Source organism: Sitophilus oryzae, unplaced genomic scaffold (assembly GCF_002938485.1).
Source record: "Sitophilus oryzae breed Bouriz unplaced genomic scaffold, Soryzae_2.0 scaffold_128_pilon_pilon, whole genome shotgun sequence".
Classification (NCBI taxonomy): domain Eukaryota; kingdom Metazoa; phylum Arthropoda; class Insecta; order Coleoptera; family Curculionidae; genus Sitophilus; species Sitophilus oryzae.
In genome coordinates this window covers 71,813-90,922 of record NW_022145937.1, presented here as the reverse complement: position 1 = coordinate 90,922, position 19,110 = coordinate 71,813, and the positions used below count along the sequence as shown (strand labels likewise).

At 33.3% G+C, this 19,110-nt stretch overlaps 1 long non-coding RNA gene across 1 annotated transcript; it reads right to left on the bottom strand.

The window, feature by feature from the left end:
• Positions 1–12,498: 12,498 nt before the first annotated feature.
• Positions 12,499–17,710, bottom strand: LOC115874427. The gene is made up of 3 exons (XR_004048838.1): positions 17,565–17,710; positions 15,441–15,699; positions 12,499–12,619 (listed from the first exon to the last, which is right to left on the bottom strand). It is a non-coding gene; the product is annotated as an uncharacterized LOC115874427 (long non-coding RNA).
• Between the last annotated feature and the right edge of the window lie 1,400 nt (positions 17,711–19,110).

The following is a 19,110-nucleotide window of genomic DNA, read 5'->3' as shown; positions in this document are numbered from 1 at the left end:
GTGTCTTAATATACTACAGCTTTATCATGTCAAAATCTCAATTATTAAAAATAATAAAAAACATAATTTAAAAAAAAAGTTTTCTCTTCAATTGCTGATGAACCAAGTAGTGAACCACTGAAAATGATGGTTTTATTAACGAGGTTCAGCAGAGAAATCTCGAAGAAGAAATAAATAACTGGGAAATACAGCTAGATAAATTGGGTGAGGATGAAGTAAATTCTAGAGAGAGATATTATTTTTTGTTAAATTAGTTTGCAAGTTAAACGTCAAAGACTGTGTCAGACCCTGACACTTTGAGCTGTTACTGTGTTTCTAATTTTTACAATGGGTGCAAAAGTTATTGTTGATAAAGAAGTATCAAAAAATTTGTAGATATTCATTCCATTTATTTAGTGACACACGTAATCTCTATTGCCTCCTTGGATTTGAGGTCAATTCCTATTGTGAGGAGCTAACCATGACCCTCCCCTCTCGAGTTAATGACTCGCCAACTCGATGTCCTTACATTTAAGTTCTGACCCTGGATAAGGTTCAGCAGATAGGTGGTGTCTTTCCCCTTGCTCCTCGACAGAAAGACCGTGATGGCCACCTCTTTAGTTTTCTCCCTTCACTGCAACCAGTTCCGGCCTTTGAAAATTTTTAAGCTTAGTTGCGATTTTCACCAACCCATTCAATCTATGAGGCTCATAACCCCCGAAAGTGTATCCCCGCAAAACGCAGCTGACCCACACTTTGTATACCACCTATACATATAATAGTCATTTACAATATTTGCAATTTTTTGTCAAATGAAGTTATATTTAAATATATTGTAAAATACATTGCAGCGCTTTATTTTTCTATAATACGTACTTTTTACCTAATACCTATAAATAGTTTTTTTCCAGAACAACGCAGCGTCAGGAAATAAATTATTTGCTAACAGTTTATGGGATCAATCGATACCAATACCTAAAAGATCATTAAGAGCCAAATTCCAGTTTTGAATAAATCGATTCATTCATTCGTCCAAACTTTGAAAATATTTAAACTGTTAACATAATTATGTTGTACCTTGCTAATTAATTATCGCATTCTTCAAATGCTTCGATAAAAAATAAAATTATTCTTTGATGAATTGCAGGAATTTTGCAGAGGAATTTTGTAATTTTAAGGCGCAGTTTTTCCGTTTTATATTAATTTTATATTAAATACTGGTAATATTAATATTGTACATAAATATTTTACGTACCTGTGGGTAAATACAGATGTTATTTATTTATAATTAACCGCACACAACTATATCTGAGTTGTTATTTTTAATAACCGACTTAACACAACTTTATTAAGTTTGTTTATTTTGGAAAGTTATTGAGGAAAAGAGATTTTTATTTTACTACACCAAATGAAAACAAATTTTTGGTTTTCTGTTTAATCAAAAATTAACTCTGTTAATCCAGGAACTATAATATCAGGAAACCATTAAAATGTAATATATGTTCTTGTACAAAATTACTATGAAATTTTCTAAGCTGTACATATTTAAAGTTATTTTATACATTTTTATTGCGAGGTATTTATAACTTTTTTCTCTATCATTGCCTTATTCAAAAAACCGCACATTTGACAGGTTATGGCACTGACATAAAATTTGTTCTGATGTCATATTTCCTTGATTGAGAAAATGAGGGTGACAAAATCTGCAGATCTGTACCCCAAAAGAAAACTATATTAAGTCACCAAAAAAAGCTCAACATACAGGATGGTTCGAACTGTATTCAGGAAACCTCCGCAGCATATTCTGCAGATAATGTATGTACATTTTCTGTAGAATGACAGTATGTCCTAAAATGCTTGGTTTCGGAGATACATACATACATACTGCCATTACTCGCTGACGAGTATTTGACACGTATCAGAAGATGGTCACGTAAGGCGTTTTCTTTCATGAGCTTTTCTGTGACTGAAAAGCCCAATACGTGATGTTATTTGTCTACCTCACTCCGGACATTCAAAAATCTCATTGCTTAAATCTCATTCTTAAATTTTTGGTTCTCGCTGTTAACTGAGTTTACAATTCTTCTCCCATGAGTTCTCTTGTGAGCTGCTACTTCCCACTCATTCTGCACGTTAATCCCCTTTAAGTTTTCGTTGAAAAAAAAGCTCACCGTACAGCAGTGATTTTGGTATGTGGTTTTCTTGCATTCTGCATACGTGAACAGCCTATTTTAGTCGGGATTTTGTGACCATGACTTCAATACTCGCAGTTAGCTTTTTCAAGAACCGATACGTTTGAGACATGATGGAACCATCTGATTCTTAAGAGTTGTCTAAGATGTCTCTGTTGCAACTTGTTTAATGCGTTCATGTGTCGGCGGTACGGCACCCAGGTTTCGCTCCCATATAACATGGTGGGGATTATTATTGCTCGGTACACTGCAAGTTTTGTTTTTGTGTTCAGGTCATGGTTGTAGAAAACCCTGTCTTTTAATTTACAAAATGCTCTTGAGGCGCTGCTGATCCTGTGCTGAATTTCAGAGTCGATATTGGCCTTTTTCGAAATCAAACTGCCGAGATAATTAAATTCCACTACATATTCCAATAGTTTTTCTCCGATTTTTATAGCATTGTTGTGATCTTCCGGGGGAGTGCACATGATTTTAGTTTTGTCGATGTTTAGCTTAAGGCCCAAAGCCTCGTATGCCCAGGTATATGTGTTCAACATTTCTTGTAATTGCTGTACAGTTTTTGCAACTAGAGCGCAGTCATCAGCGTATTGAAGTTCTGTGATGAATTTTGTACATGTTTTTGAGTCTTTTTATGTTGAACAGACCGCCGTCGTATCTGTATCTAATGCCCAATCCTCTCTCCTGCAGTTTGCTGTCCACTATAATGGAGAGCGCTGCCATGAATATGTGGAATAGGAGAGGCGCTAAGACACATCCCTGCTTCTACTCTCCTATATTTGTTAAGAAGGGATCGCTCAGTGATCCATGATGTGACACTCTTGACTTGTTGTTGGTATGGAGGCTTTTACACACTGTAAGAAATTTGTTGGATACTCCGAACTTTGTCATTATCGCCCAAAGTGCATCTCTGATGATGAAAGAATTCACAGAGTCGAAGGCTTTTGTTAGGTCGATGAATGCAAAATAAAGTTTAAACTGCTGTTCTTTTACTTTTTCCTGTAGTTGGCGGATGGAAAATATGGAACCAACGATGCCGCGGTTAGTGCGAAAACCCGTTTGCGATTCTGGAAGGATTTTATTTATATGTGGGTGCAGGCGGTTTGACATAATTTTTGTAAGAATTTTTCCTCCGATAGCCAAGAGTGAAATTCTCCGGTAGTTTCCGCAGTCTGATGCACTTCCTTTGTTCTTAAATATATTCACTATATTTGCGTTGCAAAAGTCCTCAGGTACCTCTCCGCTTTCCCATATGACATCGAAGAGAGCCTTAAGATGACCAATAAATTCTTTACTTGCACACTTATAGATATCCGCCGGAATCGCGTCACAGCCAGCTGATTTGTTGTTTTTAAGCTGTTTTATGGAGGCCTTTATTTCCTGTTCTGTTATTGGGATATCTAATACATCGAGGCTGTTATACTGAGGTATTGTGTTTAGCGCATCCATATTGGGGTTATTTTCTTGGTTAAGGATATGGCTGTAATGCTCTTGATTTGCTCTTCCTCTTTTAGAAGTTCGCCATTTTGTAGCATGATTGGGCAGCTTGCCTTCTTGGTTGGGCCGTATACTTCTTTTACAGCCTCGAAGAATTTACGGTAATCGTGATGCGTGGCGTACTCTTGAATCTGATTAGCTTGTTGTGACCACTAGTTATCCTTTAGTTGGCGTAGTTTTCTCCGAAGCGTGTTGTTGGCTGCTTTAAAGTTGTCTACCAACCTTTGGATTTGCAGTGACTGCTTGATGTGCTCAAGGTTTTTGTTCCAACAAAGCCTGTATATGAGGTTGATTTTCGTTAAACCAGTCTGGTTGTTTCTTTTTGTTGGACTTTCCCAGTACAGCTTCGCTGATTTTATGAATCGCGTCCCTTAATTGTGTCTAGCCTTCTTCAGCTTCCAGGATTGAGATTGAAGTTATCGGTGGAAGTGATTCTTTGATGGCTTCCCGGAGGGCGTCGCGCGTCGGCGGTATCGTTGTTCTCTAGACCCCGTACGTTCAATCTGGTCATGTTGTTTTGTTTTTTACGGTGTGGATGTTTGGGTTTTAACTGGATTTTCATTTTTGAAATTAAAAGTCGGTGGTCAGTGCCGCATTAGGCACCTATTCTGGCTTTTGTGAGTCTGACATCTTTTAGATGCGTCCTTCGAACTATTACGTAGTCCAATTGACGCCAGTGGCCTGATCTGGGATGTTTCCAGGTACCTTTAAACTTGTCCTTCATCATTAACCACGTATTGGTGATGCAGTTTCGGAGATACAGGGTGTAGAAGTTTCAACTTTATTTCGATTTTTTCCAAGTAATTTCTGAAGTAACGTTAAATTTGGATGAAAATTGATGTCTGGAGTTTTTTGACATGAGAAATTTGATTTTGGTGTCAATATGGCTCCTATTTTTATGGGGCGCCACTTACATTATTTGCTTTAACTGTTTTGAATAGTAATAACTTTTCGTCCGTACCTGTATAAAACTACTGGGTAAAAAAATACACATATCCGTGACTTTTTACGTAAAACAAGTTTACTACAAATGGTGACGTAAAAAATGTTTCTTTGAAAAAATTAAATTAACCATATTTTTTTCTGCGAAACAATGATAATAAACCAGTTTCTGTTGAACTTTTGGCACAAAAATATTTCAAATTTGTTATATCAGTCTAATAACTATTTAGTCAATATTTTTAATTTATGTCAATGATGACAGGTATTGATAGTTTCAATTCCAAATATCTCGAGAACCATTATAAATTTTTACCAAGAGACCTTTTTACGTAAAAAAAGTCGTAAATGTTAAAATATTACAATTAGTTATTTTTTTTTTCTCGGCAGTCTTATACAGGTGCGGACATAAGGTTATTACTTTTCAAACCAGTTATAAAATATGTAGGTGGCGCCCTCTACAAGTAGAACTCATATCTATTGGCATCAAAATCAAAATTTCTCATGTCAAAAAACTCCCTGACGGCATTTTTCACCCAAATATTGACGTTACTTCAGAAATTATTTGGAAAAAATCGTAATAAAGATGTAACTTCGACACACGAACTTTTTTACTTATTTTTATCTGCACAATATGCTGCCGAAGTTTCTGGAATACAGTTCTGACCACCCTGTATAACATAACTAAAGATTTTTTTATCCTTATTTAAAGTAAAGCTGCCGATAAAATCGCCAACAGAATTCAGTAAATCAAAGTAAATTACTAAAAAAAATCCAGGCTTTGTCATAATTATTTACGCAAAACGGTTACTAATAAATGAAAACACAATACTTCCCTAATGTATTTGTTCCTGATTTATCGGGAAAATGTTTTTTATACACTCGAACTTTATCATACAACGAAACAATTTCGCCCGATATATGCGAAACAAATAGTTAATAAAGTCCTTTAGCATGAAAGCAAAAAGCTTTCTGTTCAATAACGAGTGTAAATATTTGCTTTTGTATTAGCTTATTGAATGATGGGAGTTATAAACATCACTATGACTTGTTTCTTTGTTGCGGTGTGAAACAAACAGATTGAATAAAGAGATAAACTGGATGATATAAGCGAATTATACCTATTTATATTATTTGTCAGAGTAAAATGATACATGACTGTGGCTTTTTGGACCGTAGAAGTTAAAATTGTGTTTAATATGTGGCCTAAAAAAACTAGTCATGTCATCTGTCATCTAGTATTTATTATGTAGGATATAAACTAAAAACGTGTTTTTAAAAGAGGGAAAAAATGAAAATTTACTAGTAAAAACTCGAATTTAGCATATGCATCTAAATGTATAGCAAGCAATGTCTCTAGATTGATGAACGGTATTTTTTTATTTTCATTGTTTCTAAGAAAAAAAGGTGTCTACTTACTAACTGTCTCAGATACTGGAATTTGTCAAAGCCCTGAGACTGTATGAGACTGTATGATAATACTCAAAAAAGGAGAACACATAATAGATATGTAAGATCGCCATGATTCATTGGTGAAACATTCATGAAACATTCTACTCTACTTTATTCTTATATGTTGTTAGTTAAATTAAGAACAGAAGGAAATAATTTTGCAATACAACACTAAATTGAAAAGAAATTATATCAAAGTTACACTTTTTATAAAAAAGGTCTTTAGATTCAGATGGATTCGTTTTTTATTTAGGTTCTTATTAATAAATACACACATGGCCAAAATTATTGCATATAACAATATTTTTATTTTATTTTGGACCTAATATGATTCTTTTTATATTTTTGGACGTATTTGCATACTACACGACTAACTAATATAAAATTAAAAATCTAAGTGCAGCTAAGCTGTTATTATAATTTAATTTCATAATGAGTGAAAATCAACAAAAACAAATTTAATTTTAAACAGAAAAAAAAATATTGAAAACAATTTGTGGAGACATCGGTGGCTACCACAGTTTTCTTATACCCTCTTCCTCACAAAATTTGCGAATCGCTAAAGTAAGATGGGGAGGAGCATTATCGTCCATGTAAACATCCCCCGTCCATCCCCCACTGCCCGAACATGCCCCTCGAAATGGACGCACAATAGGCTCTAAAACGTGTCTAAGATATGAGACACCTGTCATTGCGCCAGCAATAAAAACAAGAGGAGTTCGAGCTACGTGCATTATACCTGCTCATACCATAATGCTTCCCCCTTGAAACAGGACACGGGGTTGAGCTGCATTCAAGCGTGCTCGTCTTCCTCCAGACCAAAATTCGTCTTCCTCCAGACCAAAACTCGCTCTCCAGACCAAAATTCGTCGAGAATCTGACACTAGGCCTATTATTCTTGTTTCGTCACTAAATATGACGATATTCCAATTAGGTCTATTTGCTCTCATCTCCTCAGCCCATTGTAGTCGCGTAATTTTGTGCTGTAAATTAAGCTCCAGAACACGTAGAGGCCTCCTTAAATGTAATCTTCTGTTATGGAGTCTTCTTGCTATGGTATTTCTTGAAACATTTCTACTTACTCCTTCAAGGCGAGCTAACTCATTTTTAATAGCAGTAGTACTAGAAAGCAGGGGATTGCGTCGTGCTGGTAGGTGTATTTGACGGTCTTGCACAGCAGTAGTAACTCTCTATCTACCTCTTCCAGGCCGGTCTGTAACCTCGTTTGTCTCCCGGAATTTTTTTAATATTCGCGAAACATCGCTTTGGTTAACTCCTACAATTTCAGCTATTGCAACTTGTCGGTAGCCCTGTTGAGACAGTGTTACTATTCTGACTCTATTAAACTCTGAAATAATGTTTCTAGACATTCTAAGGTCAAAACAATGGTCAAATTTCTTATGAAACCCAAGAGACGACAAATCGAAATGTGCAAGAATTTGTAATAATATTGGGTCTGAACGATAAACATTGTTTACCATATCTATTTTAACAAAAAAATGTTTATTACAGATTATCAAAGCTATGTATAAAAAAGATTCTTTAAATTCCTTTCCGCATATTTTTAAACGATATATGCAATAATTTTGGCCATGTGTGTAGATTAGAAATAAATAAAAAAACACTAATTTTTAAAGTCATAAATATTTTATTTAAAGTACATTATTATTCGGCGGCGGTACAAATGTATAGTTTTCCACGTCCATGTTCCTCTTCCACAGCCCTTCCCAAATTTCCTTGAGGAATCCCTGCTTTGTGCACGCGTACTTCACTTGATACGCTAAATACGGCAGCCATACTGCCGCTTTTATAAGGAGCAGCTTTAAGACGACTAATCCAAACAGCAAAGTGTGGAATCCGACTTTGACGAAGTAAAGTTGGATGAACAGAATTATCGGGATAATCCACTCCAGGAATTTCTTGTCTTGCTTTTTGATATGATAGTGATCTTTGTGTGAGTGTTTAAGTAAATCTAAAACAAAGCAAAAATCAACGATACATCATCTTAATCAACTTTATAAATTAATTATCAATAATAATCATACTTATAAAAATATCGTATTTTTCTTTATTATATAGCCATCAGTAATCTAAATCTATCTTAAACAACACAGATACTACTACTTTTTAGGGTTCCGTACCTAAAAAACGGGAACCCTATTACTAACTTCGCTATCCGTTCGTCCGTCCGTCTGTCACAAAGGTCTATCTTATGAACCGTTATAGCTAGACAGTTAAAATTTTTACAGATCTATGTTGCCGCTATAAGAACAAATACTTAAAACAGAATTAAATAAATGTTTATAAAGAAAAACGTACTTTCACTAAACATTATCTTTTAAGTAAGAATTTTACATAGAATCTTCCAAGTCCTCGATGGCCGCGTGGCTAAAGCGTTAGGATTTTACGCTGCTGTGACGTTGGAACCGTAGTAAGGCAGGTTCGAATGCTAGTGAAGGCAACTTTTTTTTAATCCTTTTTTTTAATTTCTACATATTTTTATATATTTATTTTTACATATTTATTATGTGTCTTCGAACTGGATTTTGTGGTCACCATCTCTTAGGGTATGTTCTGCTACGGCCGACTTGGATGTAATTAATGAATAATTCCCACCTGACATTGCGGAGCTCTTCCGAGTGTGCCTGACTGCTATATCTAGGATCAAGTTAGCATCACAGAGAAGTAGACCAGTTCCGGAAGAACCACGACCAGATGGGGAAATAGCCTCTGTCAAGCCGTCTCAGATACTGGCTTTTGTCAAAACGCTGAGACTGTATGATGAGTTATAACTCGTTATAACTCAAGAAAGTGGGACACACAATAGATCTGTAAGGTCGCGGTGACTAACCCCCCCCCCAAAAAACATTCTAACACTAGTCTGATCTTTTCTGATATTTCTTAAAAATGTTGTCAATAATCGTCAAGAGAAAAAGAGCATCTTCCTCAAGCTGATCACCAACAAATCAGTCTTGCAATTGTATATAATCTTGTCGATATACTTCACAGTGTAACTATCCTAAAGCAAATCCATTTTAATAGCACTTAGTTCAGAATTAAGAAATTATAAGAGATATAATGCTTGAACTATACCTACTTTTGATCATTTAGAATGATTTCATTGCGAATTTTAATAATTTTCCATATGTGTGTGTATGCTAATGGATCCATAGTTTCTACTGACAAGAAAAGCAATTAAAAAATTATAAAGAACTCTATTTTTTGATTCCAATTTTCCAATATATACAACCAAACTTATATGGAATCACTCTTTATTTCTGACTAAATTTCTTGCAAAGATAAAACTTGGTATAGACTTTAAGATAAGTCTTTTTCTTGTAAATAAACATGATAATAAAGAATAAACGGCCGCTGCGGTTTATTTTCTTTTGAATTTTGTGTTCAGTAGTAAAATCACGATTGTCCGGTAATTTTCATTGGATCCAAAAAAAAAAAAATGCTTTATGTTGGAATAACAGATGTACAGAGGAGAAGAATTATTGCTCTCACCGAACAAGGAATGCTCCAAAGAGACGTAGCAGAGATAGTAGGCGTTACCCAGGGCCCAGGGCACTGTATGTATCGAAAACATATGCAAGGTACTTGGAATTAAGAACACACAAGGATAGGCCCAGACAAAGTCGTCAAAAAGTCACAACTGAACAACAAGACCGCCTTGTGGGCCAAATTGCTAGAATAAATACCAATGTTTCTCATCCAGAGCTACAAAGACAACATCTGGCAACAACAGGTGTGAACGTTTTAGTTGAAACCATAACAAATAGGATTCGTGCTCGAGGATTTTACAGTAGGAGAGAGTTACGGATCCCACAGTTATCTCGGCAAAATAAAATTGACAGGCTAAATTGATTCCTTCAACATCAAAACTGGACAACTGAGAATTGGCAAAATATATTTTTTTTTCGGATGGGACCAGATTTGACCTAAGATCAGATAACCATCGAATTCGGGTTCTGAGAGCTCCAGAAAGACGAGCGCGATTTCAAGCTGCCAAATCTGTACCAAGATATAAAGGAGGAACTATAATTTTCTGGGGAGGTATTATACCGGGAGCAAAAACTCCATTGTTACCACTTCAACAAACTTTAACGGGTCGGAGATATGTTGACTTGGTGCTAGACCCAATCGTTAGTCTTTGGAGAGCTACAATTGGTTATAATTTTAACTTCTTGTACGATAGTGCAACTCCCCATACCAGCAGAGTGACTAGAGAATGTCTTGAAATGGAAGGTGTCATAGTTTTGGACTGGCTTGTTCACCAGATCTAAACCCTATCGAACACCTTGTGGGAATAGCTCAAAAGAAGGGTTAGAGCTCGTCGAAACAATCCAGGAAGTCTTGCACAGCTTATTGATGCAGCATTAGCAGAATAGGAAGACATACCCCAAGACAACGTTGATAATTTAATAAGAAGCATGCCAGCGCGAATAGAAGCTTGCATAAGGGCTAGAGGTGACAACAAGGAATATTAAAATTATAAATTTTCTTTTTGTTTTTGCTTTTTGGTCATTAAAAATTTAAATCTTAATTTCGTTTCAGAAACCAGAAAAATACCTTTTTGTTTATTTTGGGAACTGATTTTTTTATTGCTACATGGATTATTTTTCATTAAAAGTCATTGGTAAGGACTGAGTTTTATTCATAAACACAAAATTTTGATACGTCTCAAAAATTATGAAAAATAATAGATGGTTCCATATAAGTTTGGTTGTGTGTATTATATTTGAAAAGCAAAAAACAACAGAACGGATTTAGTGGCCAACCGGTATATTTCAATGGAATAAGACGACTTAATGCCTCATTATAGAATTTCGTGAATCACTTGAGAGCAACCGCTAATTAACCAAGAATATAATGAATATTAATCAGATCAGTAGTTGCTGATAGGTCACAATTTGGTTAATACTTAATCGCCTTTTCTTAGAAGGATATTTAATTATTAAATTGGTGTAAAAGCTTCTTGTTTCTTGGGATTTCGTAACTTCATTTTTGTGGTTTTCTACAAAATTTAACAGGTTTAAGATTAATTGCAAGTTTGACAGAAATTCAATATGGTATAATTAGATAATTGCTGATAAAGTAAAGCTATATATTCTAGTTATTCATCATTACTTTTTGATGTAATTTTTTAATATATCATTACTTTATCATTACTTACATATCATCATTACTTTTTGATGTAATTCTTTAATATGACGAGATGGTTTTCGTGGTTATTGTCGTAAATCGTAACGTCATATTACGCAGCAATGGATACTCTATACTAAATTTAAAAAAAGCATTAAAGACTAACGATACAGCCTGGTTTTAAGAAACATTAATAACGATAACAGAACTAACAATATTAAAGAAAACATCTGTAATACTCAAGTATACAAACAGAAATAAAATACTTTGTGATGCTTTCCCTTGGCTGCTATAACTGCCTGTATATGTCCGTTCATTCGTCAGTCTGCATATATCATGTATGCTTTCCCATTCTTCTATAAGAACCAAGCGAAGTTCATTTAATGAGGCTGGTACCGCTTCACGACCTCCGAGACGACCTCTAACCCTCCCACCAAGTATTTCCAAAACGTCATACATTATGGGCAGTTCATGGTAGTATATAGTTCACAATAATCAACAAAGCCGACTTATCACATTGAAAAATAATTTCAAAAAGAAATGATAATTAAAAAAATTGCAAATTAATCGTGGCAAGTTCATTTCGCTCTCAAAAATTCACCAAAGCATGAATTGACATGATCCAAAAAATAAAATGCTCAGGAGACATGGTTCTAACTGTAAAATTATATTTTAGGAAAATTTACATGCGAAATTATTGCACAGGGTGTTTTAAAATTAGGGTAAAGTAAAAAAACAACTCCTCGATTAACTCTGTATATAATATGCCAAATACTAAAGTTTATAATAAACTTAGTTTACGAATTAAAGTTGATATAATTATATACATTTTTAAAAAAAATCATGAATATAGGGCTAAAAATAATAAAAGTATAACACTTTAAATTTGACCAAAAATTTCCCCGTTGCGTTTTTTTTGCATCTGAGTGTATAATATTTGATTTAAAAAAATAGTAAAAACATTTTTAGATGATTTGATTAACGCTTACTTTGAATAAAATGTAGTGAAAATTAAGATCTAGTACTTGGCAACATTGTTGGGTGTCCGAGGAGACTAGTGGGACGTAGACGCTAGTCGTTCATTCCTGGCATATGAACGTATCTCTAAAACTTCAACTAATGTATAAAAAATAAATATATTATCGGTTTTAACACAACGAAAATAATATTTTATTGATTTTATTTAATAAAATTCATTTTGACTGTTAGTTATAAAATACGGAAAATCCAACCAAATGAAATATTCGAATTTTAGTGCATGATAAAATTCATAAACTGTTACTGTTTTAAAATATTTATATTAACGATAAAATTATTTCACATGACATTTACGATTATTTTATATTTATCATTATTAAAATATATTTTCAAATATTTATGTGTAGTAATTTCTGTCCACCTGGTCCTCTCTCCACCTAAAAATAAATTATTTGAAATTACTAAGTTGACAGAAATTTTATTAAAAAAATATAATAAAAAATATGTATGACTGTTTTATAACATTTTGAAAATTAAACAATGTTAAAAAATAGATATTTATGTATCAAGGGAATTTAAGGGTGTTAAATATCGAGGGCAAAGTTTCTCTCCCGAAGGCCTATGGCTCGAGGGATAATAATTGCCCGAGGTTATTAAAACTTTCTAATTCCCGTGGTACATAGATAGTTTTATTTCTTACTGAATTTTTGTTGTATATTTTGTACCGTTTTAAAATGACACAAATGTTGCATTTATTAATCTCTCGATATACACCCAAGCAGCATTTGGACGTTGGGACAACGTTGTGTCACGCGACCAAACGTCGGGGCGTAACGTCGGCACGACCTCGTGCCAACCCTAGTCTGCACTAGTTTGGAGAATAATTTTTGGGTCGAAACGACGGACGTTGGATACCGACGTTGGCTAGCAGCCTAATTTAGTACAAACTGCAATGTTGTTTAAAATCCTAATTCACAGAAATACAAAACTATAATAACATGGCGTCTAAGTCGCGTTTTATCCTAAATTGGGATAATTATAGTAAAAATATTATTTTTATGATTTAGTTAGACATATGCCAGATGGCAGTAAAGGAAAACAAAACAAAAGTATTTAAGTGTGGAGGATGTTTGAAGATCATAATTATTGAAACACTTTAACCGACTCTGTAACTCGTTACCCAAGGCAAAAAAGTTAAACGCAAACAACTTTATTGATAAATGTATTGTTTCTTCTTTGAAAAATACTAATGGGCCTTAAAATTAAAGAAGTTTTAAAAAATTTCTTGATTTTTTTTAGTAAAATGAAAATAATTTATTCGCAGTCGAAAAAATTGTTTCCGCATGTTTTTTAGGGTCAAATATTTCAAGTTAATGTATTCAAAAAGCAGGAATTATTGCTATTTTAGGAACGAAACATTTTCTTATTCAACAATATGGCGGCTTTCACTTTGTTATTTTGGAGATTAAGATGGAGTAGTTCGAGTAGTCGCATACTGGACTAATAAAGTCGCAGTTCAGCCTTAACAAGTAGTATACTAGTCGCAAGATTGCCTAATTTAGTCATCCTAGAATTGTGCCGCCCTCTATAATCTAAATAAACTAGGGAGTGGATAAAGTATCGGTAATATGTCGATGTATATTTAAATTTAGTTTTATATGTACCTTTCTTATGTCTCATTTTAATTAAGTTTTTTTATAAAAACAAAACAGCACTGAACTGTCTGACTGAACAGAACAATGAAGTGAAAATTTAAGATTTAAGGTTATGGTTCAATACAGTTGCAAAAAGGTAGTGGCTCGACGTCCTTCCAACGTAAGAATAAGGAAATCTAAACAACGTTGGAATTAGTAAAATAGACGACGTTTGCATAACGTTGGAATAGGTCCTGAAAGTGACGTCGGAAAACTCTTTATTGCCCAACATTGTAACTACGTTGTCCGAATCACCTAAAGATCACTTAAGCAAAAAAGGTTAAAAGACAACGTTTATTCGACGTCGCAGAAGCTTTTACTTTGTTGTAGTACTAGTTCAACGTCGGCACAACGTTACAACAACGTTTACATTTATTTTAATACCCAAGGTACGGAGCTAACTATTTTTTGTAACTAATCCAACGTTGTGTTTAGTAAACATGTGGTCGCAATGCTACTTGGGCAGGATGGCTGGCGCCTCTCATATGCCGCGGAAGCTCTAAGGAGAACGGTAGTTTATATCGAAATTAAATATTGGCAGCATATGTAGGTTAACTGAAAGTATTTTATAAAAATATATAGAATTATACAGGGTGTCCCCCAAAAAAATTACACATCAAAGTTGTGTTTTTGCTAATGGAACACCCTATATATTAATTGATTTTCGGATTCCAGAAAAAAAATAAAGGTGAGTTTTATTAAAGAACCATTTACCTAAAACCTAAAGATTTAGACATATTTCACATTTTGAGAAAATTTTAAATTTCGATAACAGCTACCTAAATTTTAGTTGACCTTGTATAGCCTGATATTTAATTACAGTAACCATTGTATGTTAAACCATATTGAAATTTGACCCAAAAAGTTATACAGGGTGAGACAAAATTAATATAGAACATTAGTCACTTTTAAAAGCAAGTTACTCCTTTATTTTAAATGGAACACCCAGTATATTATTTCGGAGTTCAATGGGGAATTTATATATCTTCAAAATATTATTAAGGTTGCCTACCCCTCAGACAAAAATTTTCCTATAGATTCCTATAGATTCCTATAGATTCCTATAGAATAATGTCTCAGTGGCTTTATTTATGATTAGCGTAACCAAGCCGATTCTCAACCGTCATAGAACTGTGATGCGCTTGCGCAGGAGGAAATATTCAGCATTATTTTCATGTGCGCATGCTCTGTAAACATGCGCTATTAATTCAGTAAGAAATAAACATTTTTAATTATTTTCTTAAAAGTAGGTACATAATTGCATATTTTAAATCTAAAGAAATATGATATAACTTATTCAGTATTTAGCAAAAAACTTTGATCTAAACCTAATTAGTATACTGAAAGCCGAGTAAACTATATATTTGCTAAAAACTTATATTTATTATGCATCTAGTTTTATGCTTTTCTCAATTTTTCTAATTCTACTTTCTTACATTTGTTTGCATATTTTAAGTAATTACTTTTTAATGAACTTTGTGTTTTAGTGCAGCTAAACCATCTAACAGTAAACTAAAATAACAATAAATTTGTATTTTTTTCATTAAAAGAAAATAAGGCTTACCCAAACCAGGAATTGCTAGGTTTAACTTCTTCTATTATTGTTTTTTGCTGGTGATGTTGGCAAGAGTGCTTAATATTGTTGAGGATCGTCGGGAATGTGACTGCAGCTACCAAAATAACGGTTTTGATTGATAGTAGTACAAAGAAAACTACCGCCAATATAATTTTGACCTTTATCAATTTTGCCATGATCAGTATCGATAAAATAAAGATTTTCTTTTCTTTAATTTTTCCTCTTGGTTCATCATGCAGTATTCTTCCTGAAAATATAAAAGTATATTTTATTTTGAAGCTAAATAGGTGTGTAGTAATAATGAGTAATATTGAAATAACAAATTTTTAACTTATCTGTTATGAAGTTTCATTAAAGTTTATTATCAAAATTGTCTTTCGTTCTCTAATCACTACACAAATACCAATAATATTATATTTTATTCAGAAGAATCAATATTTAAGTACTTTCTCATATACTTTATATTAATCATTATGTTAGTTTTTCTCTTTCTGAAAAGCTTCTGCAAAATTTGTCTTCTTACATTCGGAACCCAATTTTTTTTTCGATAAAGCATATTTTTCATGAGTTACATTTCAATAGTAATATTTCCAAAACATTATACTAAAGCTTCATTCAGAACCTCGAAATCAGTGGAATAAATTAGTAATTTCAATTTCATTAGAAGTTCGTTCACCTAATTTTAATGTAACCATTCAGAACGTCATAATTAGTGGTAGTAATTTTCAATTATTGAAAAAAGTTAACAAACTTTTAACTTTTCCACTAATAATACTTTAAAATTTGCGAGTAATGTCATTTTGGTCTTTGATTATAACCCGTCAAGCAAAATTTTGGTTAGAAATCAAAATATACAATTTATAAGGTAAATATTATGCTTTCTCTATGGATACAACAGACTGCCGCAAGCTGTTACTAGGATATTTCATTAATTTTAATTGTGTTTTTTAGACATTGTGAATGATCATAAACTAAAAAGTATAAAGTGTAATTGAAACCACTAATTTATTCCACTAATTGGGAGGTTCTGAATGAAGCTTAACACAATTATTATTACAGACAAATTTTGTGTTGTGCTAAAATGAAAGATATAAAGGAAAATAAACTTATATACCACAAGAATTTAAACGAGTTTCACAATTATTTTGCACTATACACCATCACTACACTTCCTAAAATATAAGTTAAAAAAATGTTATTATACAATATACATGTTTTGTCAGGATGTGACGAACTGTTCAATATATTTTTTACAAAATATACGGTAATAATATTTATCTACGTCAGTGAGTTAAGGAGCTCTTAACTAGGGAATGCAATCCCGCACCAAAATCTCAATCCCGCAAACCCGCGGGATTAAAGCAATCAATCCCGCGGATCCGCAAAATTGCGGGACTGTAAACAATAGTCATACATTTGGTTCTAAATGGTACAAAAGGCATTGTACATTTTGCATAGGCCCACAATATATTGATATAGCGTGTATCTTAAACTATCTGTACAGAAATTTGGACCGATGTATACAAATTCTCACAAGTGAGTGTTTAATTTTATTATATTTTATCTACTTATTTTATAAATAAAAATATTATTCTGACGTTGAAGTTTTTTTAACTTGTGTTAGTTATCTGCTTTTAGATACACTCTATATCAATAATTTTTTGGCATTTGCAGAATGTACAAAGCTTTTTGTACCATTTAGGAACATACCTATGACTAAAAATGCATATTTTTCGAAAAAACGTCGTATTTTCTTTAAAACAAAAAAAAACCGTTCAAATTGTTTTCTCTAATTTCAATACAGATTAAAATTTCGATTTTTTAAAATTTGTAAATTTGCGGTAAAAAAGATTTTTGACCAAATTTTCACATTCTTATAAAATACCCTGTATACGAGAATTCACTAAATATATTTTCGAAAACCACATAGCATCTTAATCACAATAGATGCATCTAAAACCTGGTCCAAACCGCATCCCAAAATCTTTTTTAGTTCAAGAGATATACAACTTTAAATTTACCCTAAATTTTTGCTTGTCCCGATAATTATATCAGGCAGTTTATTTGACGAAATTGTCCACAAGTACTAGTTAAACGCTTTTCTTCACTTACCAGGCAATACTTTCTTCACTACCCGTCCATACCAGGCCTTACCCTTATAGGCCAGAAAGAAATCTAACAACTAACTAACCTGTTTGTTTCACTTATTTTTAATGGCCAAGTCGTAAGGGGAATCCCCCAGGTTCCGAGCGTCGACGCATCAGCCCGGAACGGTTTGATGATCTTGACTGAGATCGATTAATTTACCCAATAGTAATGTGTCGATCCAAGTAACCGCAGATTCCGCACGGTAAATCCCGCTACTTTGACCCCGCGGAATCTCAGAGGGACCCCGCATTTGCGGGATCCAGCATTTGCGAGATTGCATTCCCTACTCTTAACTCACGCATTTTGAGTGAGTTAAGAGCTCTTAAGTCACGCATTTTCATTACCGCTCTCCTTGTTTAGATGACTACCAAATAGAAAAAAATATTTTGTAAAACATTTATTTTGCACTAAATACCTACTAAATACAATTATTAAACTGTTGTTTGATAATAATTATAAAAATATGAAAACTTATTTATTATAAATGTTAATGATACAGTTTGAACAATCTTAATCAAGTAAATGCCTCATGAAGTATATATTATATTTATTTTAATGGATATCATAGTACGTATCATTGAATAGAAATCCCAAAGAGACGAAGGCTTATAAGTAGCGGACAAATTGGAAAAATAAGTTATGAGTTTTTCACGAGGTTTTTCATTTCCACAGTTGTGTACTTTCTTTTCGGTGCACCATTTTTCATACTTAGAGTACGTATATTCATACTTCTGTTTCGATCTTGCTCGAAGCAATCCAGAAATGGCTCTGAATGCCTTTTCTTCAATGTCAGAGGGAATACTTTCCGAATCGCTCATTTTTTAAACTAGTGACATCAATATTATTTACTGTCTTATTCAGGGCTGGCGGAAGGGAAATATTTCGACCGAGCGAATACCCTACCTGGCGCCCCCCGCCCCCCCCAAATAGTTAACATGTTACCATAACAACTAAGCATATTTATGCTACTTTAACAATAAAATTTCACTTAAAGGTACAAATCAAATTCTTCTCTTCGTTCAATCTTAGTCCGCGGTTGTTTTTTCTATACCGGGTGCATCTTGAAAGTTTATTTTTTTAGATAAAAAACGAAATTTGGTATGTTAGTATATAACATAAATTAGGATTGATTGACGTATTCAATTGTTTTTGGTCACTTCCTGTTTCAACGAAAGACTATTGATTTTTAAATGGCACCGTCAGTATATTTCTGGTTTATTCGATAGAAAATGACTCTCTGAGTAGAATGACATATCATATGTCAACTTTCGACATTTTTGCTCAAAAAATCGTATTTTAAATTTCAATCTAGAGTGCCATGGCTGTGTTAAAAACACTAATTTTTAAACAAGGAGCCTTGGAAGAATAGATTTGATCGTCTAATATTGTTCGTGTCTTGTCATGGTCGGTTAAAAAATGCCCAAATCGTATTTTTAATCATATGCCAATTTTTCAAATGGAACAAGTGGCTCATTTGCATTTTTGGAAAAAGGGTTTTTTACGAATAATT